The following is a 23,821-nucleotide window of genomic DNA, read 5'->3' as shown; positions in this document are numbered from 1 at the left end:
TGAATTTCTAGTTATGCCTTTCAGATTGACCAATGCTCCTACAACATTTATGGACTTGATGATTAGGGTGTTCCACGAGTATCGAGATTAATTCGTGGTCGTTTTCATTGATGACATCCTGGTGTGTTTGAGGAGTCCTGAGGAGCATGCAGTTCATTTGAGATTGATACTTCAGGTGCTCAGGAAGAAGAAGCTTTTTTGCTAAGTTCAAGAAATGTGAGTTTTGGTTAGAGAAAGTTGCATTTCTGGGGCATGTAGTGTCCAAGGAAGGGGTATCAGTGGACCTAAGCAAAATAGTGGCGGTAATGGAATGGGTGAGACCGAGGAATGTTTAGGAGGTCAAGAGTTTTATGGGTTTTACAGGATATTGCCGACGGTTCATAGAAGGATTCTCTAGTTTATCAGGTCCATTGACAAGACTCACGAGGAAGAACTTGAAGTATGATTGGACTAATGAGTGTAAGTAGAGTTTCCGGGAACTGAAGCAGCGACTAGTTACTGCCTCAGTTCTAACCATTCCATCAGGGGTTGGTGGGTTTGTTATTTTCAATGAGGCCTCGAAGAGGGTCCTGGGCGTGTTCTAATGCAGTAGGGTAAGGTAATTGCTTATGCCTCTTGTAAACTCAAAGAGTAAGAGAAGAACTACCCGACACATGATATGGAATAAGCAGCGGTAGTGTATGTACTAAAGATCTGGAGGGACTACCTGTATGGTGAAAGGTGTGAGATTTTTACCGATCATAAAAGTCTTAAGTGCATTTTCACCCAGAAGGAGCTGAATATGAGGAAATGCTGGTGGATTGAACTGATAAAGGACTATCACTGTACCATTAGCTATCACCCAGGAAAAGCTAATGTGGTAGTTGATGCTCTGAGTCGAAAGTCAGTTGATGCATCCGTCTCAGCAGTGGGAGTTCAGCATTAGATCTGTATGGACCTGGAAAGGTTAGGCTGGAGGTAGTGGAGGGAAATCACCAGGCCTTCATTGCTAGCTTGGTGGTACAGTCGACCTTACAGGAGAGGATTAGAGTAGTTCAGATGACAGATGTAGAGCCGGTGGAGGTTATGAAGGGAGTTCGGGATGGATTGAAGCTGGATTTCAACATCTCAGATGATGGGGTGTTGAGATTCCATACTAAGATTTGTGTACCGAATGACACCGAGATTAAACGGGTTATTCTAGAGGAGGCACATTGCTCGCTCTACACAGTACATCCAGGGAGTATGAAGATGTACAAAGATTTACGATAATCTTTTTGGTGGTCTAACATAAAAAGAGAGATCGCCTGTTTTGTAGAGCAGTGCCTAACATGCCAGTAGGTGAAGGCCGAGCACCAGAGGCCAATGGGACCATTGCAACCACTTCCTATTCCTAAATGGAAGTGGGGGCACATCTCCATGGACTTTGTCACAGGGTTGCCATCAGCACTTCATGGGTAGAATGCGATTTGGGTTGTGGTTGATAGATTGACGAAGACAACCCATTTCATCCCGATGAAAGGCAGTTATTCCATGGATAAGATGACAGAGCTTTATGTTCAGGAGATAATCAGGTTGCATGGAGTGCTGATGTTGATTGTCTCAGATAGGGATCCATGGTTTACTTCTCGGTTTTGGAAGAGTCTTCAGGGAGCATTGGGATCTCAGCTTACATTTAGTACAACGTTTCACCCGCAGACAGATGGTCAATCTAAGAAGACCATCCAGATTTTAAAGGATATGTTAATGCAGTGTGTGCTAGATTTCAGTGGTAGTTGGATTAGGCATCTGCCATTGGTTGAGCTCGTTTACAACAACAGTTACCAATCCAGTATCGGGGTAGCACCATATGAGGCACTGTATGACCGAAGATGTCGATCTCTGCTGTTTTGGGTTAAGGTTGGCGAGTGGAAAATTTTGGGACCAAAGCTGGTTCAGTAGGCTTTAGAGAAGGTAAAGCTCATCAAGGAAAGGATTAAAGCAGCTCAGAGTCGACAGAAGAGCTACGCAAATACACGCCGACGGGAGCTAGAATTCGAGGTAGGTGATGCTACATTTTTTAGGATTGCTCTAATGAAAGGAGTAATGAGGTTTGGTTAGAAGGGCAAGCTAAGCCCTAGGTACGTTGGACCGTTTAAGATTTTGGAGAAAGTCGGTCCGATGGCGTACATAATAACATTACCACCCGCAATGTCTAGGATTCATGATGTGTTCCATGTATCCATGCTTAGGAGGTATGTTCCAGATCCTTTGCACGTGATCAGTTATGAGTCATTAGAGCTTGGGGACGCATTAGCATATGGGGAGATACTAGTTCAGATCCTAGACTATAGAGAGCAAGAACTACTCTGATACCCTGTGGAAGAAAGACTTAAAAGAATTAGATGTTACTACCCATATCAACAAGGTGCACTTTTCTTTTCGGGAGTCTTCCCATAAGAACTCCACGGTTAAGCGTGCTTGACTTAGGATAATCTTGGGATGGGTGACCTTCTTGAAAGTTTTATTAGAAAGTGTGTGAGTGAGGAAAAAACACACTGAAAAGGACACGTGTTGGTCTGTGGGGCCAGTCATTAGTCCAATAAGGCCCGCCCCCTTTTGTCTAGTCCAGGTTGAGGAGGAGAGATGCAGTGCTCCCTGGTAGACCTAGGTTGGGGCATTACAGAATACTGCACCTGAATGAGAGAATGTAACTGTAACGACCCAAAAAATAATAGTATTTAAATAATAAAAAGAGAGGAAAAATGGAGACAAAAACAAAAGGAGGCAGTAGGCTTCATCGACGAACACAAGGAATTTGTTGACGAGCGCATAAGGGGACCTTGTTGATGAAGCTATGCCTCGTTAACGAGAAGATATTGAGAAGTTTTTTGGGACAGTCTGAAATTCGTTGACAAGGGTGGAAGTTCGTTGACAAAATTATTAAAGGACTCGTCGACGAGGTGACGTGTCTCGTTGGTAAATCCGACTCTATAAATAGTGAAAACCTAGATTTTTCAGCATTATTTGGCAAAAATTCTTTCTTCTCTCTTCGATTTCGGGTCCATTTTATGCCGGATCGACGATCTGAAGCCACCACGATGCTCTTGGTGAAGTTCTCTGCAAGTCTACTAGAGCTGATCGTTGGTGGAGTTGGTTTGGATTTTGTCCCAATCTTAGGGTAAGACAATTTATTTAATATTTGTCTTTCCCTCAGTTATAAGAAATACTATACACGAAGAAATACTGATGTTTTTTTCTGGGGGATGTGGTTTTCAGGGTGTTGAGTGGAGAACCCTGCGGGTATAGGGCTAGAGTACAGTAGGGACTTTTCAGAGATAAGGTAAGGGGAATATGCTATGCTAGGAATTTTTATAATGTTATCAGATATTTTATACATATGTATATACCAGTTTATTACCCTGTTTTACAGAATATGAGTTTTAAATGCTTGTGTAGCCTGAGTAGATATTTATGAGATAAAGAACTTATATAGTTTTTACAGTATATCATACTATACTGATTACACAGATATAGATAGTATATTACAGTTTTACTCAGATCAGTATGTTATAGTTTTATAAAGATCAGTATATCACAGATATTTATCCAAAATAGTATATTACAGTTTTACTCAGATCAGTATATATTACAGCTTTATACAGAACAATATATAAGTATTTATAGTATGTCATGTTTCCTATTACCATAACATACAGAGTACATAGATAGATATACAGAGATAGCATCAAGATGCTACAGATACAGTATACAGAGATTACAATATTTACGGTACAGAAAGATAGTGTTATGGTAATTTTGGAAACATGATGAAAACAGTAAAAAAATATATATGCATATATATATAGTATCAGATCCCTGAGGAAAGATTACAAACAGATACAGATAAAGAATATAGAGCACGGTACCATTGCTAAATACAGATAGAGTGCAACCACATATCTCAAATAGTGTGTGGGTATCGTTGACCGTGCTCAGAGAGTATGCAGCTCCCCAGTTCGCTGGGTGGAGGGCACCGATTTGACGAGGTAGCAGCCAGTCTCGAGCCTAGGAGTGGATGCAGTTTGGCCGGGCTAAGGTAGTGTAGAGTATATTGACTTATCTAGAGGGCCGACCAGATTAAGTCCCACTTATGGGCCGCACAACCCTGTCATGAGAGGTCAAATCATGACATACAGAGTTCCAGGGATAAAGCACAGTTATGTATACGTATACAGTTTTACAGTATATGATGGGTATAATATGATATTAGCAGTATGAAAATTAGAAATATAGATGATACAGATATATTTTAAATTGTGAAAAGAAAGATATGCTTTACAGATTTACTATTGTATTATAGTTCAGTTGTTATTTAAACAATATTCCTAACTTAGTTGCCACGCACTAGTAATAGCATATTTTCACTTACTGAGCGTCGCTTCACCCCATGACTTTAACATTTTTCAGGTGAGCCAACTGGGCGAGCAGATCAGGCTTGCGGATAGAGAGTATATTAATTATCCTGGTTTAGAGGGTAAGTTTGTGTAGGGTTTTATATTTTGCGACAGGTATTTTGGAGAGAGAGATGTATTATATATTATATAGTTATTGTAGAAATACAGATTTCTGGTATTGTATGATGGGTATGGACGTATGAATTACGTTTCTACTGCATAGGTATGATTTGATATTCATATTTACCCCAGTGCCTTCCGAGGCTCGAGTTTCATAGCACGGGGTATCAGAGCAGTGCATATATATATAAATGATGTAAATTTTGAGGTCGTCACAGTAACAACTTAGAAAATTATAATGATTAAATAATTAGGAAAATAATAAATGGAATGGATAAATAAAAGATAAAGGGAAAAATAAAAATTTTTGGAACGAAAACAGCAGAACTCGTTGACGAATATGTTATCCTCATTGACGAGTAGTTTACATAGAATCGTCAACGAAGTTCAGTCCCTCGTCAACGAAGAGATCCCGAGTAAGTAAATTTTGGATTTTAAGTTCCATCAACGAACACATCCTCTCGTCGATGAAGTTCCTTCTATGACTTGTCGACGAATCATGTCTTCTCGTCGATGAGGCCACGTGGCAACTTTGAGTATAAAAGGGTTTAGGGAAGCTTCTTGGTGAAGGAAACCATTTTCCTCCATTCTTTATCTCTCTAAAACTTTTCCTCTCCCTTATCTCTTCGAATCTAGCTCAGATTCATCCCGAATCCAAAAACGGAGACCGCTACGGTGTTCTAGGGAAGATTCTCTACACATCTAATAGAGCAGATTTCTAAATTAGGCTTTTTGGGAAATGCTCCTAAGTTGAGGTAAGGGTTAAGATTCTTAGTTTTTGGGTTTTTAAAGGTTTATTTGAGGTTTATAGGTTGAGAAAATGTAGAAATAGTAGTTTATTTGAGGTTTACCCAATTAAACTAGGGTTTTTGATTCAAGGTTAGGGTGAGCGTCACAGGCATCTTCTGGGATTCCTGTTGGTGCAGTTCAAGAAACCAGGTAAGGGGGAGATATATTAAACCAGGTTTTTATGAAATTAATAGGATAAAAATGGATAATTTTACGTGTATATGTATATGTTTTCTTATGGGTATAAAATGCCAACCGTTTAAATTATGATTTCCAAGCCTAGGGTTGTTTTATTAGTTATGTATATATGTAAATGGACTGATGGAAGTGAAAGATTTTTTAGCATAATTATGTAAGAAATTAAAGCTATATTTTTAGTATAAGAATGATAAATGAGGGTTCGCTTATTTTACAGAAAATGTTTGAAATGTATTGCTAAATTGTGTGGCATGAGTAAAATGGAATTCTGTGTGAATTATGTTATATGTATGAGATACGGGTTATACAAGGAATGCAATGAGAATGAAAAGGTTATATGAACTATGCTGCATGTGATTGTTAACGTAACCATATAAATGATGAACAGCTGAAAGAAGCTGTAGACTAACTAATGTACAGCTAAAAGAAGCTATAGTACGACTAACTGATGTACAGTTAAAAGGAGTTGTAGTACGACTAACTAATGTACAACTAAAAGGAGCTATAGTACGACTAACTAATGTACAGCTAAAAGGAGTTGTAGTAGGACTACATGAAATGAAATGAAAAGAATGAAATGAAAGGGAAATGAAATGGAAATGAAATATGAAATGTGAACAATATAAAATGGGAAAGAGCCACGTAAAGTGAAATGCTACGAAATGTCAAAGTTAAGAACATGAACATACGAGAAATGCAGAATAAATGACAGACATAATAATGTATTATAGTAGTATTAGTATATATGCTAGTATACCATGGTACTTGTATGGGTGGGGCAAACTCTTCGCCTAAGGGCTTGCTGAGAAAAGTGAGTGACCTAATAGGTATCAAATGTAGTAGTAGGCTGCATAACGTATTAGGGCATAGGGAAATTACTTGTATAAGCGGGTAAATTTCCTTATTCTTGGGAGCCTTCGCTGGTAAACTTTTGTATGAAATGTGTGAGTACGAGATTACTTTTTCACTTGAGGGCTTAGTGAGTAAGGTAAGTGCCCTGATATGCATCAGTTGTGACCATTAGTTGCCTAAAGTATCAGAGCAGAGGGGTGTTACTTATATGGGCGGGTAATCACCCCAATCCTTAGGTATTCTCGTGGGTAAAATACTTTGCATGTATTTGATCAAGCTCAGGAAATGATTTTAGAATTATGTTAATGATTTGAAAATGATTAATATACATGTTATTTACAAATCTCGTATTGGTCACACGCTGATTTTATATATTGTTTCTTCCCTTACTGAGATGTATCTCACCCGAATACAAATTCATCTTTTTCAGGACCTCCACGGGATCGAGCTTAGAGGGCTCGGGATTATTATAGTATCTTTGGTTATAGAAAGGAAAGAGGGTATAAACTTGATGATACTTTTGGGATGTATAAATTTATGTTTTATGTTTTATGTTTTAAGTCTTTTGAGACATGGATGGTTGTGAATACAGGATGTTGGAGATATATATAAATGTGAATGCAGGTTGATGATTGGTTTATTATGGAATGTAGGTAGATGTACAAAAACTCTGGTATTGTATTGTTGGAAGATTGTAGTTATGTTTTCTGCTGCCTAAATGATAATAGAATGACGGGTACAGGAAAAAATGGATTACGTGGCACCCGAGTCCCACCAGGTGGGTTCAGGGCACCACAAAGCACGATTATTTAGGTATAATGCACCAGACTAAGTTTTCGGGTTTGGGGTGTTACAATTTTGTATCAGAGTAATAGTTTTTGGGTTCTGCAAACTTAGGGATGATTTATACCAGAGTATAGGAATCAGTTAGGATGAGGATACTAGATGGATAGGTTAGGTGTTGAGAAGTATATGATTTTGTTTTGTAGTTTAGAAGTGAAAATATGTCGACGATTTCCTGTGATTTTTCTGAAGTAGTCGACGACCTCATAAAAGCCATGGTAAACCTTAGATGATTTTGTTTCTGAACGGTGAGATTGGTCCTTATATGGAGAACTTGGATGTATATTGGATTTAAATTTAATGATTGTTTTTTTAGAGCTATTGTAGAGACTTGAGGAATTATAGTAATTAAATAATGAAAAAATTAGAGAAAGGGATTTTTTTAAAAAGGGGTTTCAGTAGGGTCTCATTGACGAGTGCAGAGTGCTCGTTGACGAACAGGATTCTTGGGCTTGTCGACGAGGAGAAGGTGTTCATCAATGAACCTACTTCATGGACTCATTGATGAGGAGATGCAGCTCATCGATGAGGCCACGTGGACAAGCATTCAATAAAAGGCCAAGAATTCATTTTCCTGCCAGAGAAACATGCAGGATTTCTCTCTCTCTCTCTCTCTCTCTCTCTCTCTCTCTCTCTCTCTCTCTAACTTCATCCCCTCTACTTTTTCTCTAGAAATTCGGCCTCATTTCATGCCGGTTTGACAATCTGAAGCAGCCACACTACTCTTGGGAAATTTCTTTTCATATCTGCAGGAGTAGATTGTTGGTTAGGCCAACTTGGGCACATTCCTAAAATTTGGGTAAGTTAGTTATTTTAAGTTTTATTAGGTTTTTGGTGTTTCTAAACTGAGGAGAATATGTTCAGAAAGATGATACTAAAATTTTGTTGGGGAAAATGTAAATTTCAGGATGTTGAGTTGCGGAACACCATGAGTGTAATTTTGGAGTAATTAGTGGGCTTCTCAGTAGGCCAGGTTAGGGAATAAATTAAGTCAGTATTTTTCATGAAATTATTTACCATATTACGACATTTATTTTCAGAAATTATGTATGTATTAACACAATGTTTGGGAATACTGTAGTTGAATAGGAAAATTGATTTAATGTTATTTATCAGGAAATATGATTTCAGATCAGGTATTATGCTTAAAAATATTATTCATATTTGTGTGGCATGAGTATAATTTTCATGAAATTATATTATATTAGAATATTATGATTTTCCCATAATAAGCATGTTTTTCTCAGTTTTCAAGAAAATCATGAAAATAGTACAGGAACTATAATTTTATGAATATTATGTTAAATAGTACAAGAATTTCATGTTCAGAACATTATAATACGCCGACGCAGATGTTGTGACTTTCATGTTATGATATGCCGGCGCATATGCCATGATTTTCATGTTATGATATGCCGACACAGATGTCGTGATTCATGTTGGCTCAGATGCCGTTATTATGTATGATATGCAAGATTTCATGAAATATTAATATGTCAGATATTATTATGATTATGAAACAGTTATGTACCAGTATATGAAACGTACTATATGTTATCAGAACTTGGATGACTTAGTCTAGTTTTCACGATGCATGGTACCGTAGCTACAAGTTCAAGTTCAAGTACAAGTTCATGATAGTGCTACCACACATCTTATGTAGTGTGTAGGAGATGGCAGTTGATGTGGCTTCATGGTAGCGTAGGCGCTCCCTTAGCAGTTCGGACCAGGTGGGGCAGGCCCATTGTACTTGCAGACTCATGTTTGACTTAGCATGGTTGGCCAGCCATTGCTAGATCCTGCCTTTGGGCCACAGAATGCAATCATGTGGGGGTAATACATGACATCAGCTAGCTATCCAGCCTGGGTATTATTCATGTATTCTACAATTATATAAGATGATTTTCATGTATAGTAATTTAGTACATTATATCATGTTATGAGGTATCATGTTTTATTCAGATACGATATCAATAATTTTTGCCAAATATGATTCATGTACAGATATTATGTATATCATGAAAATACTCATGTTGCCACACACTGGATTTAATTTATTTCTCTTATTGAGAGGTGTCTCACCCTAGCTTACAAAACATTTCAAGGAATCCATCTAAACAGGCGAACCGAGCTCCGCGCCATTAGAGGCAGTTTATACTACCTCGGTGGGAGGGTGAGTTACTGAGTTAAGGTTAGATGATTTTTGGATTATGATCCTAGATTTACCTTTCTGGTCTTTTGGGATGTATATATATATATATTTGACAGATTAGTAGTACTCTAGTATTGTAAATGTTTGAAGGTATGTATGTAATTTATGTTTGTCGCTGCTTAGGTATCAGAGATACATGACATGTGTATCCCTAATACCCATGGGTCCAGGTTGATCATAATTATGTTATTTTAGCAAGTTATGGGGATCATTACGTATGTTATTATTAAAAAAAAATTTAAAATAGGTAGGTCGTTACAGTTTGATATCAAAACCTAGGTTGTTAGGTTCTGTAGACTTTAGAATGCAGCAAAAACAATACCAGAGTATAGGAAAAGGATTTGAGGTTTTGTTCTACAGTTTAGAGGTGGGATTCCCGTGGTGGTTTTTGTGTCTTTCCTGGGGTGATGATTTTAGGAAAGCCATAGTAAACTATTTCCGGGTTGTGTTTCTAAAGTGTAGGATTGAATCTTTAATTAAGATAAAGATGTCAAGATAGATGGGATGATATGATATTTTAGTTGGATACGTAAATTATAAGGATAGGGTCCCTAAGTCATGTTTAATGTCTTTTCAGGATGGAGCCTGGAGGTGGTAGTGCATATGCGAGTGGTAGTGTGAGTGCAAGGCCCTCGGGTACAGGCAAGGCCGACTCAGACCCAATATTACACAGTGTGGCTCAGCAAGTCATGGCTAAAATTTCTAGAAGCTCCAGGGAACAGGGAGGTCCATCTGCAAGCCACAGTTGTACAATTGAGAAGTTTATAAAGATGAATCCTCCATCTTTTTCAGGAGGAATTGATCCTGCAGTAGCTGAGAATTGGATGCGGGAGATTGAAAAAGTGTTGGCAGTGTTGCAATATACAGAGGAGCAGAGGGTTCTGTTTGCCACATATAAACTGATAGGAGAGGCCGAGAGATGGTGGACAACAGTGAAACTTCTAGAGCAGTAGAGGTCAGTGCCTAAAGAGATGACATGGGGTCGATTCAAAGAAATATTTTTCGACAGATACTTTATGGCCTTGTCCAAAGAAGCTAAGGTAGAGGAGTTCCTAAATATGAAGCACGGATAGAAGACAGTGCAGTAGTACGTGGCGAGATTCATTGAATTATCTCACTTTGCCCAGTACATTATTCCCGATGAGATGAAGAAAGCAAGACATTTTGAAAGAGGCCTAAGGTGGGAATTATATAAGTAGGTGGCAATACTAAAACTATAGGACTTTGCCGATCTAGTAGATAGAGCAGCTGTGGCAGAAGCCGGAGAGCGGATGGATGCTGAGGAACCAAAGCAGAAAAAGAGATCAACGCCTTCAGGTTTCCAATAGGGATCTAGCCGGGGACAGTGGAGGATAGGAAATTATGGTAGAGGACAGAGACAGGAGATAGTGGGTCGTGAGGTTCAGGGAGTGCAGACTCACCCTATAAGTTAGACCTGTGGAAGGAGACACTTGGGAGAATTTTGAATGGGGAGAGGTGTTTGTTATCGTTGTGGTAGACCAGGACATTTGGTACGAGATTTCCCTACACCACCTGGTATCGCTCCTGCTCATATGCCTCATCGAGGAGGTTATCAGGCGGTCCGTGGGGGCCAGTAGAGGAATATGGCTCTGACGAGAGTTTACGCCCAGACGCCAGGTGATGCTGAGATGACCGACGATGTGGTGACAGGTATGATTAGCATTCTTTCATTTAAAGTTATTGTACTGTTTGATTCCGGTGCCACACACTTGTTCATGTCTATGGGGTGTATTAGATTGTGTGGGGCAGAAACACACTTATTATACACCGAACTACTAGTAACTACACCGAGAGGGTCAATAGTGAGGTGTAGTAGAGTGCTCCGAGGTTGTCTAGTTGATATTCAGGGAAAAGTTTTGCCATCTAACTTGGTAATGTTGGACATGCATGGGTTCGATGTAATATTTGGTATGGAATGGATGACAGCTAATTACACTAGTATAGACTGTCGTTTGAAAGAAGAGATATTCAAACCTCCGGGAAGACCAAAATTTAGGTTCATAAGGTCATGAGTGCAATCCCCACCTCAGTTAGTATTAGCCATATAAGCGAGGAGACTACTCCTGGAAGGATGTCAGCGGTTTATGGCCTTTGTAAAGAAAATGTCAAAAAATGAATTAAAGCTTGCTAATACACTAGTGGTGAAGGAGTTTCAGATGTTTTCCCAGATGAGCTACCTGGTTTGCCTCCTGATCGCGAGGTAGATTTCACTATTGATTTACTTCCGAAAATGGCACCAATTTCTAAAGCTCCTTACAGAATGGCTCTAGTGGAGTTAGGAGAGCTAAAGGACTAGTTGCAAAACTTACTGTATAAGGGTTTTATTCGGCCCAATGTATCACCATGGGGAGCTCCAATGTTATTCGTAAAAAAGAAAGACGAATCTATGAGAATGTGTATAGATTACAGAGAAATTAATAAGGTGACAATCAAGAACAGGTATCCCCTACCCCGTATAGACGATTTATTTGATCATCTTCAAGGTACATAGGTGTATTCAAAGATTGATTTGCGCTCTAGGTACCATCAGGTAAGAGTCAAAGCAGAAGACGTCTTGATGACAGCCTTCAGAACCCAAGAATGGGCATTATGAATTTCTTATTATGCCTTTTGGTTTGACGAATGTTCTAGCTGTATTCATGGATTTGATGAATAGATTTTTTCACTAATATTTAGACCAGTTCATTATAGTTCTCATTGATGACATACTGGTTTACTTGAGGAGCTTTGAGGAGCATAAGATGCATCTACGGCTGGTACTTCAAATGCTCAGGGAAAAGAAGTTGTATGCCAAGTTTAGAAAATATGGATTTTGTCTAGAAAAAGTTACGTTTTGGGGGCATGTTATATCTGGGGATGGAATTTTAGTGGATCCCAGTAAGATAGAGGCAATGGTAAATTGGGAAAGGCTGAGGAATGTTTAGGAGATTAGGAGTCTCTTGGGACTGGAGGGATATTACCGTCAGTTTGAAGAGGGATTCTCAGGACTATCAAGGCCTTTGACGCGATTGACCAGGAAGAATGCCAAATTTGCATGGGATGATGAATGCAAGTAGATCTTCCAAGAATTAAAACAGCGGCTCGTCATTGCACCAGTACTAACGATTCCATCTAGAGGTGATGACTATGTAATTTATAGTGACGCGTCTTTGAAAGGGCTTGGCTGTGTATTAATGCAGCATGGTAGGTTCGTAGCTTATGCCTCCTAGCAGTTGAAAGAGTATAAAAAGAACTACCCTACCCATGATCTGGAATTGGCTGTAGTACATGCGTTAAAGATTTGGAGGCATTACTTGTACGGTGAGAGATGCGAGATATTCTTCGATTACAAAAGTTTGAAGTACTTTCTCACTTAAAAGGAGTTGAACATGAAACAAAGGAGGTGGTTGGAACTTATTAAAGATTATGACTGCACTATCAGTTACCACCTAGGGAAAAAAAACGTGGTAGCTGATGCTCTAAGCAGGAAATCAGTGGGACCAGCACTGCCAGCTATGGAGGTTCAGCATTCGATCATGATGGATCTGGAGAGACTTGGTGTAGAGTTGGTAGAGAGTAATCCTCAGGCATTTATTACCAACTTAGTGGTGTAGTCTACATTATAGGAAAGAATTAAAGCTGCTCAGAAAGAGGACCCAGAATTAGCAGAGGTAATAGCCAGAGTCCAGGGTGGTAAGGGAGAGGAGTTCAGTATTTCAAATGACGGAGTTCTGAGGTTTCGCACCAGATTGTGTGTGCCTGCAGATGCTGGTATTAGGAGAATAATTTTAGAGGAGGCTCACAGATCTCTATACATGGTTCACCCTGGCAATACGAAAATGTATAGGGACCTTCGGTAATTTTTCTGGTAGAGCGCCATGAAAAGGGAGATTGCCGAGTTTGTAGCAGAATGCTTGATGTGCCAACAGGTTAAAACTAAGCACTAGAGACCGGCGGGTCAGTTGCAGCCACTTTTCATTCCGGAGTAGAAGTCGGACCACATATCTATGGATTTTGCTACGGGATTGCCATCAGCATTGCATGGTTAGAATATGATTTGGGTGATCGTAGGTTGTCTAACAAAGACTGCCCATTTCTTTCCCATTAAAATCAACTACTCCATGGATAGACTGGCAGAGATTTATGTTCAGGAGATAGTCCGTTCTTATGGTGTGCCAGTGTCAATAGTATCAGATCGAGAACCACGTTTCACGTCACGGTTTTGGAAGAGTTTGCAGAAGGCTCTGGGGTCTCAGTTATCTTTCAACACGACCTTTCATCCTCAAACAGATGGGCATACTAAGAGAATGATCCAGATTCTGGAAGATATACTACGGGCTTGCGTGCTGGAGTTTAGGGGTAGTTGGACCTAGTATATGCCACTGGTGGAGTTTGCGTACAATAATAGTTACCAGGCCAGCATTGGGATGACACCTTATGAAACGTTGTATGGAAGAAGGTGTCATTCCCCATTATATTGGGATGAGATGGGTGAGCGACTATTTGTGGGTCTAGAGCTAGTGCAGCAGGCATATGATAAAGTTCAGCTCATCAGAGACATGATCAGTGTAGCTTAGAGTTGACAAAAGAGTTATACTGATACTCGCCGCAGGAAACTAGAATTTGATGTGGGAGATCACGTGTTTGTGAAAATAGCTCAATTAAAGGGAGTTATTAGATTTGGAAGGAAGGGTAAGCTTAGCCCAAGGTTTATTGGCCCGTTTGAGATCTTTGAGAGAGTGGGGTCAGTTGCCTACAGGCTAGTCTTACCACCCATTTTGTCCAGAATACATGACGTATTCCATGTTTCCATGTTGAAAAAATACGTCTCAGACCTCTCCCATATGATTAGTTATGGCGAGTTAGAGCTCAGGGATACTTTGCGTATGAGGAGGTACCAGTGCATATTCTGGACAGGAAAGAACAGGAATTGCGCAATAAGAAAATTCCTTTAGTAAAAGTCATGTGAAGAAATCATGCGGTAGAGGAAGTTTCATAGGAGCTCGAGGAGCAGATACAATAGAAATACCCGCATTTATTTAGTGGGGTTTAGTAGTATTTAGGAAAAGATGCAAATAAATATGTAAGGTTCCTTTTACAGGTTAATCAATACATGTAATAATCTTTTGGTAGTAGGTAGTATTTTGGTTTTGGGAGAATTTTAGTTTATGTATTTGTAATCTCCCAGGACCCTGAATGAAACCACGGTATTCCTCCTCAACAAGTAAGGGTAAGTAATAAAATAAGTGTAGCTCATTTTCTTTAAAGGATGGGGGCAATACAAATAGTAAATTTCGAGGAAGAAGTTTTTATAAGGAGGGGAGAATGTAGAGACTCGAAGAATTATAGTAATTAAATAATAAAGGAAGTAGAGAAAAGGATTTTTCAAAAAGGGGTTTTAGTAGGGTCTCGTCGACAAGTGCAGAGTGCTCGTCGACGAATAGGCTTCTTGGGCTTGTCGACGGGGACATGCATCTCATCGATGAGAACTTATTGAGAGACTATTCTTAGGGCATGAAACTCATCGATGAGGAGAAGGTGTTCATCGACAAACCTACTTCATGGACTCATCGACAAGGAGATGTGGCTCGTTGACGAGGCCACATAGACAAGCATTCTATAAAAGGCCAAGAATTCATTTTCTTGCGAAGGAAACATGCAAATTTTATCTCTCTCTCTCTCTCTCTCTCTCTCTCTCTAACTTCATCCCCTCTGCCTTCTCTCTAGAAATCCAGCCTCATTTCAGGCCGGTTCAACGATCCGAAGCCGCCACGCTACTCTTAGGAAGTTTCTCTTTATATCTGCAGGAGTAGATCGTTGGTTAGGCCAACTTGAGAACCATCCTAAAATTTGGGTAGGTTAGTTATTTTAAGTTTTATTAGGTTTTTGGTGTTTCTGGACTGAGGAGAATATGTTAGGAAAGATAATACTGAAGTTTTGTTGGGGAAAATGTAAATTTCAGGATGTTGAGCTGCGGAACACCACGTGTAAAATTTTGGAGTAATTGGTGGGCCTCTCAGTAGGCTAGGTAAGGGGATAAACTAATTCAGAATTTTTCATGAAATTATTTACCATATTACAACATTTATTTTCAGAAATTATGTATGTATTAACACAGTGTTTGGGAATACTGCAATTGAACAGGAAAATGGATTTAATGTTATTTATCAGGAAATATGATTTCAGATCAGGTTTTATTCTTAAAAATATTATTCATATTTGTGTGGCATGAGTGTAATTTTTGTGAAATTATATTATATTAGAATATTATGATTTTCCCAAAATATGCATGTTTTTCTCAGTTTTCAAGAAAACCATGAAAACAGTACAGGAACTATGATTTTATGAATATTATGTTAAATAGTACAAGAATTTCATGTTCAGAACATTATAATATGCCGGCGCAGATGCCATGACTTTCATGTTATGATATACTGGCGCAGATACCATGATTTTCATGTTATGATATGCTGGCACAGATGCCGTGATTCATGTTGGCTCAAATGTTGTTATTATGCATGATATGCAAAATTTCATGAAATATTAACATGTCAAATATTATTATGATTATGAAACAGTTATATACCAGTATATGAAACGTACTATATGTCATCAAAACCTGGATGACTTAGTTTAGTTTTCACGATGCACGATACCGTAGTTACAAGTTCAAGTTCAAGTACAAGTTTATGATAGTGTTATCACACATCTTATGTAGAGTGTGGGAGATGGCAGTCGATGTGGTTTCATGGTAGTGCAGGCGCTCCCCTGGCAGTTCAGACCAGGTGGGGCAGGTCCATCGTACTTGCAGACTTATGTTTGACTTAGCGTGGTTGGCCAGCCATTGCTAGATCCTGCCTTCGGGCCGCAGAACACAGTCATGTAGGGGTAATACATGACATCGACTAGCTATCCATCCTGGGTATTATTCATGTATTGTACAATTATATAAGATGATTTTCATGTACAGTAATTTAGTATGTTATATCATGTTATAAGGTATCATGTTTTATTTTGATACGATATGAACAATTTTTACCAGATATGATTTATGTACAGATATTATGTATATCAAGAAAATACTCATGTTGCCACACACTGGATTTAATTTATTTCCTTTACTAAGAGGTGTCTCATCCTAGCTTACAAAATATTTCAGGGAATCCATCTAGATAGGCAGACCGAGCTCCGCGCCATTAGAGGCTGTTTATACTACCCCAGTGGGAGGGTGAGTTACTAAGCTAGGGTCATATGATTTTTGGATTATGATCCTAGATTTACCTTTTTGGTCTTTTGGGATGTGTGTCTATATATATATATATATATATATATATATATATATATATATATATATTTTATAGATTAGTAGTACTCTGGTATTGTAACTGTGACGACTTGCTTAATTTTCACATTTTTTTTTAATATATAATAAAATCAATATCACAAAACTCAACAGATCATAATCCACCTGGACCCTTGGGTACTAGAGATACATCAGAAACACAATATGCAGCAGGAAATCATAAAACCAATATACATACCTTTATATCATTTAGTACAATACCAGAGTTTACTATATCCATAAAACATATCCCAAAATAAACCAAAAACCAACCCTAGGGTCGATACCCAAAAACCCACCATTGAACCCTAGCAAATGACTTACCCTTCAGAAAGGGCAAATCAACAACACTAAATCAGTGGAGCTTTACCCGCTCTCCTATTAGGGGCTCCTGAAATGTTTAGGAAATTTGTGGTGAGACACCTCTCAGTAAGGGAAATAAACAAACACTAGTGTGTGGCAACATGAGCATTTATGTGATATATACATAATCATGAATATAACCAGTAAAACTGTATGTATATTTCTGGGAAAACAAGTAAAATCAAAACATGACAGAACATATTGGTTTCCATAACATAATTCATCTCATATAAATAATAATACAAAACAAACATCCCTAGAAGGTTAGCTGGCTATTGTCATATATTACCCCCACATGAATGGGTTGTGTGACTCGAAGGCGGGACCTGACAATGGTTGGCCGACCACTGCCAAGTTAAGAGTATAATCTGTAAGTCTGATGGGTCTACCAGACTTGGTCCATACACCAGGGGCGCTCACATACTTTTTAAAACCACATCGACCATCCAATCTCACACCACTCCATACAACGGTGCTAACACAAATATCATGATAAACCATGAACACATAGGATCGGTACCGTGCAAGTGCTAGCCTGGACCAAGCCAACCAGGTTCTAATAACATATAGCATATACTGAAACTATGATACATGGATGTTTCATACCATTAATTATCAAATCATTCATACCATTTTGCATATATACATATATCATGAAAATCATCACCGCGTATGCCAATATTTCACATTTTACCATAACTCGGCCCGTACACTAGCAAATCATATCCATAGCACAGTATGTACGCTGGCAAATCATTTTCACAGCTTGGCTCGTATGCCAGCAAACATATCCATAGCTCAGCTCGTACGCTAGCAAATCATATCCATAGCTTGGCCCATATGCTGGCAAATCACATACATAGCACGGCCCGTACGCCAGTAAATTATACACATAGCTCGACCCATATGCCGAAAAATATATCAAAATTTCGGCCCATACGCTGGTTTTCCTTTATAAAAATTCGTATCATTAACACATTTCTAGAAAATAATTTTTCATTATAATTTCTACTCATGCCACACGAAATAGGTTTTTCATATATCTAACATACCATCATTTTCAGTTGTATTTCCTAAATAAAAATCATATATAAATATATTTATTTTCTTAAAATCAAATGCTGTAACAATATACATATTTTTCATAAAATTACTAGCTTAGTTTATCCCTTTACCTAATTCTTGAAAAGCCCCTAAGAAAATATATCTTGCACCCGCAGGGTTCCCCGTTCAACACCCTAAAAACGGCATTTCCTAGACCTAAAGTTTAGTATTTATATGCGTATACACTTCCTAAAACTATCAAGAAACCAAATACTAAGTAGAAAGCCTTACCCTGGATTTGGGATGGTTTCCAACTCAGCCCCACCAACGATCCGCTCCAGTAAACTTGGAGAGAACTTTGCCAGGAGCGTCGTGGTGGCTTCAGATCGTCGAACCGACGAGAATCCGGCCTGAGATCGTAGAGAGAAGGTAGGAGGGGCATAGAGGAGAGAGAAGGAGAAGTTTGTGCGTAGGATTTCAACTAAAAATGAAAGTTGGTCCTATTTATACACTAGGCTTCATCGACGAATCACGTCATCTTGTCGACGAGGTCATGAAGACAACTCGTCGACGAACCCCACTCCTCATTGACGAAATTTCGAATCTCTTAAAACCCCCTCTCGGTAACTTCTCATCAACGAATCATGTCCTCTTCGATGAGCTCCTCTTATACTCTCGTCGACGAGTCCCCTGTGTTCGTCAACGAGGAGCTAAAAAATTCCTCGGGTTATTACATTCTCTCCTCCTTATAAAAATTTCATCCTTGAAATTTGCTGTTCACGTAACTCATCATCCCTTAACAGGAAAAGGGTCTACTTATTTTATTACTTACCCTCACTTATGGCGGATGAATACAGTGGTTACATTCTGAGTCTTGGGAGATTACATATACAAAAGAAAAATTCTCCGAAAACTAAAATACCACTTACTAATTAAACCTTTACATATACCTGCAAAAGAAATACTACCTAACTACTTAAGTTTCTTCAAATAGTTGTGGGTGCTTTTGCTTCATCTGCTCATAGGACTCCCAAGAAGCTTCTTCTATCACATGATTCCTCCACAAACTTTTACCTGAGGAATCTCCTTATTACGTAACTCTTGTACTTTCCTATCCAAAATTTGTATTGGTACCTCCTCAAACACTAGTGAATCACTGAACTCTAATTCACCATAACTGATGATATGAGAAGGATCTGGGATGTATTTCCTCAACATAGCATTATGGAATACGTCGTGGATTCTGAACAACACAGGTGGCAAAGCTAGCATGTAAGCTACTGGCCCCACTTTATCTAGAATCTCAAATGGACCGAAAAACCTAGGACTAAGTTTATCCTTCTTCCCAAATCGCATAACCTCTTTCAAAAGATCTATTTTCAACAATACATGATTACCCACATCAAATTCCAGATTCCTGTGGAAATTATTAGCATAACTCTTTTGTTGGCTCTGAGCTGCACTGATTCTATCTCCGATAAGCCGAACCTTATCACGTGCTTGCTGAACAAGCTCTAGTCCCACTACTCGCTGCTCACCCACTTCATCTCAAAATAAAGGAAAACGACATCTCCTACCATATAAAGCCTCAAATGGCGCCATGCTAATATTAGTCTGATAACTATTATTATACGAAAATTCCACCAGTGGCATGAACTGAGTCCAATTATCCCAAAAATCTAATACACACGCTCGGAGCATATCCTCCAATATCTATATCATCCTCTCAGTCAGTCCATCTGACTGAGGATGGAATGCCGCGCTAAATGATAACTGAGATCCTAGAGCTTCCTGCAAGCTCCTCTAGAAGCGTGACGTAAAATGCAGGTCTCGATCTAACACAATTGATACTAACATCCCATGAGAACGAATTATCTCCTAAATATAAATCTGCACCAAATGGTTAAGGGAGTAGCTGAGTTTGATAGGTAAAAAGTGGGCAGTCTTAGTCAAACGGTCAACTATCACCCAAATCGCATTCAGGCCGTGTAACGCTGTCGGCATACCTAACATGAAGTCCATAGATATATGATCCCACTTCCACTTTGGGATAAATAATAGCTGCAACTAATCTGTCGGCCTCTGGTGCTCAGCTTTTACCTGCTGGCACATCAAACACTGCGCTACATACTCAGCAATCTCTCTCTTCATCCCACTCCACCAGAATGACTCCCGAAAATCCTTATACATCTTCGGACTACTAGGATGAACTGTATACAGAGATTTGTGGGCCTCCTCTAGAATGGTCCTCCTAATATCCACATTGGCAGGAATACATAATTTGGAACGGAACCGCAAAGCCCTGTCATTTGCAATACTGAATTCCTCCCCTTGACCAATCTGCACTATATCCATCACCTTTGCTAATTCTAGGTCTTTCTCTAAGCAGCTTTAATCCTCTCCTGCAGAGTAGGCTGCACCATTAAACTGGTGATACATACCTGAGAGTCACTTCCAACTAATTCAATGCCAAGTCTCTCCAGATCTATCATAGTTGGATACTTGATCTCCATGGCCGCTAACGTTGATTCCCTGGACTTCCTGCTCAATGCATCAGTTACCACGTTTGCTTTCCCTAGGTGATAACTGATGGTACAATCAAAATCCTTAATTAGCTCCAACCACCTTCTCCACCTCATATTCAGTTCCTTTTGAGTAAAAAAGTACTTTAAACTTTTATGGTCGGAGAAGATCTCACACCGTTCGCCATATAGGTAATGCCTCAAAAACTTCAATGTGTGTATTATTGCAGCCAATTCAAGATCATGAGTAGGGTTGTTCTTTTCATATCCTTTTAGCTTCCTGGAAGCATACGCCACTACTCTGCCATGCTGCATCAATACACAGCCAAGTCCCTTCAAAGACGCATCATTGTAGATAGTATAACCCTTACCCCCTGATGGGATGATCAATACCGGTGCTATGACAAGCCTTTGCTTCAATTCCTAGAAACTCTGGTCATAACTGTCATCCCACTCCAATCTGACATTCTTCTTAGTTAGTCGTATCAAAGGCCCTAATAACGCTAAGAATCCCTAAAAGAAATGACGGTAATACCCAGCTAGCCCCAAGAAACTCCTAATCTCTTAGACATTCCTTAGTTTAGTCCAATTCACTATGGCCTCAACCTTACTAGGATCCATAGAAATACAGTCTCCGGATACAACATCCCCCAAGAACACGACCCTCTCAAACCAAAAGTCACATTTACTAAACTTAGCGTACAACTTCTTTTCCCTAAGCATCTGTAGAATCTGCCTCAAGTGCGTCTCATGCTCCTCATGGTTCCTCGAATAGACCAGTACATCATCAATAAAAACAACAATGCACTGGTCTAGGTATTAATGGAAGACTCTATTAATCAAGTCCATAAATACCGCAGGAGCATTCGTCAAACCAAACGACATAATAAGAAATTCATAATGCCTGTACCTGATCCTGAAAGCCGTCTTTGAGACGTCTTCTGCTTTCACTTTCACTTGATGATAGTCAGATCTGAGGTCAATCTTCGACTACACCCGTGTACCCTGGAGCTGGTCAAACAAATCGTCGATATGAGGTAGGGGATATTTATTCTTGATTGTCACTTTATTAATCTCCCTATAATCTACGCATATCCTCATAGATCCGTATTTCTTCTTCACAAATAAAACTGGAGCTCCCCACGGGGATACACTGGGTCGTATGAAGCCCTTATCAAGCATATCTTGCAACTGATCCTTCAATTCTGCTAATTCTGCTGGTGCCATTCAGTAAAGTACTTTAGAAATTAGCACTGTACCTGGAAGTAGATCAATAGGGAAATCTACCTCATAATTGGGTGGCAAGCCTAGTAACTCATTTGGAAAAAACATTTGTAAACTCCTTTACTAAAGGCGTGCTAGCAAGTTTCATTTCATTCTCTGACACCTCCTTTACAATTGCCACAAACCCCTGACAACCACTCAGCAGTAGTCTCTTGGCTTGGATAACTAAAACTAGCTGAGACGGGGATTGCACTCGCGACCCTATGAACTTGAATTCTGCTCATCCCGGAGGTCTGAATATCACTTCTTGTGAATGGCAATCTATGCTGGAAAAATTAGTTGCTGGTCAATTTATGCCAAAGATCACATCGAATCCATGTATATCTAGAACTATTAGATCAGCAAACAGAATTTCCCTTTGAACATCAACTGAGCAACCCCGGAGCACCTTACTACACCTCATTGCCGACCTAGTCGGTGTAGATACCAACAACTCAGTGTCTAACAACTATGTTTCTGCCCCACATAGTCTAATGCACCCTAAGGACACAAACGAATGCGTGGCTCCTAAATCAAACAATGCAATAACTTTAAAAGAAAGCATACTAACCATACCTGTCACCACGTCACCTGTCATCTCAGTCTCACTCGGCGTCGAAGTAAAGACCCTGGCTAGAGTCGTATTTCTCTATTGGCCCCCATGTGGCACCTGATAACCTCCTCGATATGGTCTAGGAGCTAGAACTGCATCTGGTGGGGTAGGGCAGTCTTGCACCATGTGCCCCAGTCTACCGCAATGGTAGTAGACAACTCCACTTGCTTGACACTCTCCCTAGTGTCTCCTACCATAAGTTTGGCAGACAAGGGGACCCTGCACTGCCTGAACATCGCGTCCTCTAGCCTCTTGTCTCCGTCCTCTGCCATGATTTTCTCTCCTCCATTGACCCGGTCTATGACCCTGTTGATAACCTGTAGATGCAGATCTCTTCCTTTGTCCCTACTCCTCTGCATCCAGCCGCTCATCAACCTCTGCCAAGGCTGCTCTATTGACTAGTTCAGCAAAATCCTGGATCTGCAGCACCACTACCTGCTTGAATATACTCCGTCTCAAGCCTCTATCAAATTTCCTCACCTTCTTCATTTCATCAGGAACAATATAGGGGGCGAAACGAGAGAGCTCGATGAAACGCGCCGCATACTGCTGGAAAGATAGTTGTCCCTGCTTCAGACTCAGGAACACTTTTACTTTAGCCTCCTTGATAGTAGATGGAAAATATCTATCGAAGAACAATTCTTTAAACCTGTCCCATGTCATGGCTATCGGAGTCGCCCTATGTTGCTCCAGCAATCTCACCGCAGTCCACCACCTCTCAGCCTCTCCTGTCAGTCTATAGGTGGCAAAGAGCACCCTCTGTTTCTCAGTACACTGCAACACAACCAAAACTTTCTCGGTCTCCCGCATCCAGTTCTCAGCAGCTGCATAATCGACTCCTCTCGAAAAGGCTGGAGGATTCATCTTCGTGAACTTCTCGAATGTGCACCAATGGCCAACCGATGGACTACCCTGCTCCCTCGAGCTCCTAGAGATCTCAGCCATAACCTGCTGAGCCACGCCACGTAATACCACGTCAGAGTCGGTCCCAGCTGCACCTAATGGCCCTGCTCTATCACTGCCACTCGCATGGGCACTACTTCCTCCTGGATCCATCTTGAAAACAACAAACGCAACTTAAAAATTCTATCCTTATAACTTACCCACCTAACCTCACCACTTGTCTTAACATTCCCAACTCATTTCTAACCCTATTCCTACATTCTAGGAACACAACCCGACAATAGCTTACTATAGTTTTCCTGAAATCGTCACCCCAGGAAAAACATAGAAACTACCATGGAA

The sequence above is a fragment of the Malania oleifera genome, chromosome 2, assembly GCF_029873635.1.
Source record: "Malania oleifera isolate guangnan ecotype guangnan chromosome 2, ASM2987363v1, whole genome shotgun sequence".
NCBI classification, from domain to species: domain Eukaryota; kingdom Viridiplantae; phylum Streptophyta; class Magnoliopsida; order Santalales; family Ximeniaceae; genus Malania; species Malania oleifera.
Note: the sequence above shows the minus strand (reverse complement) of the source record.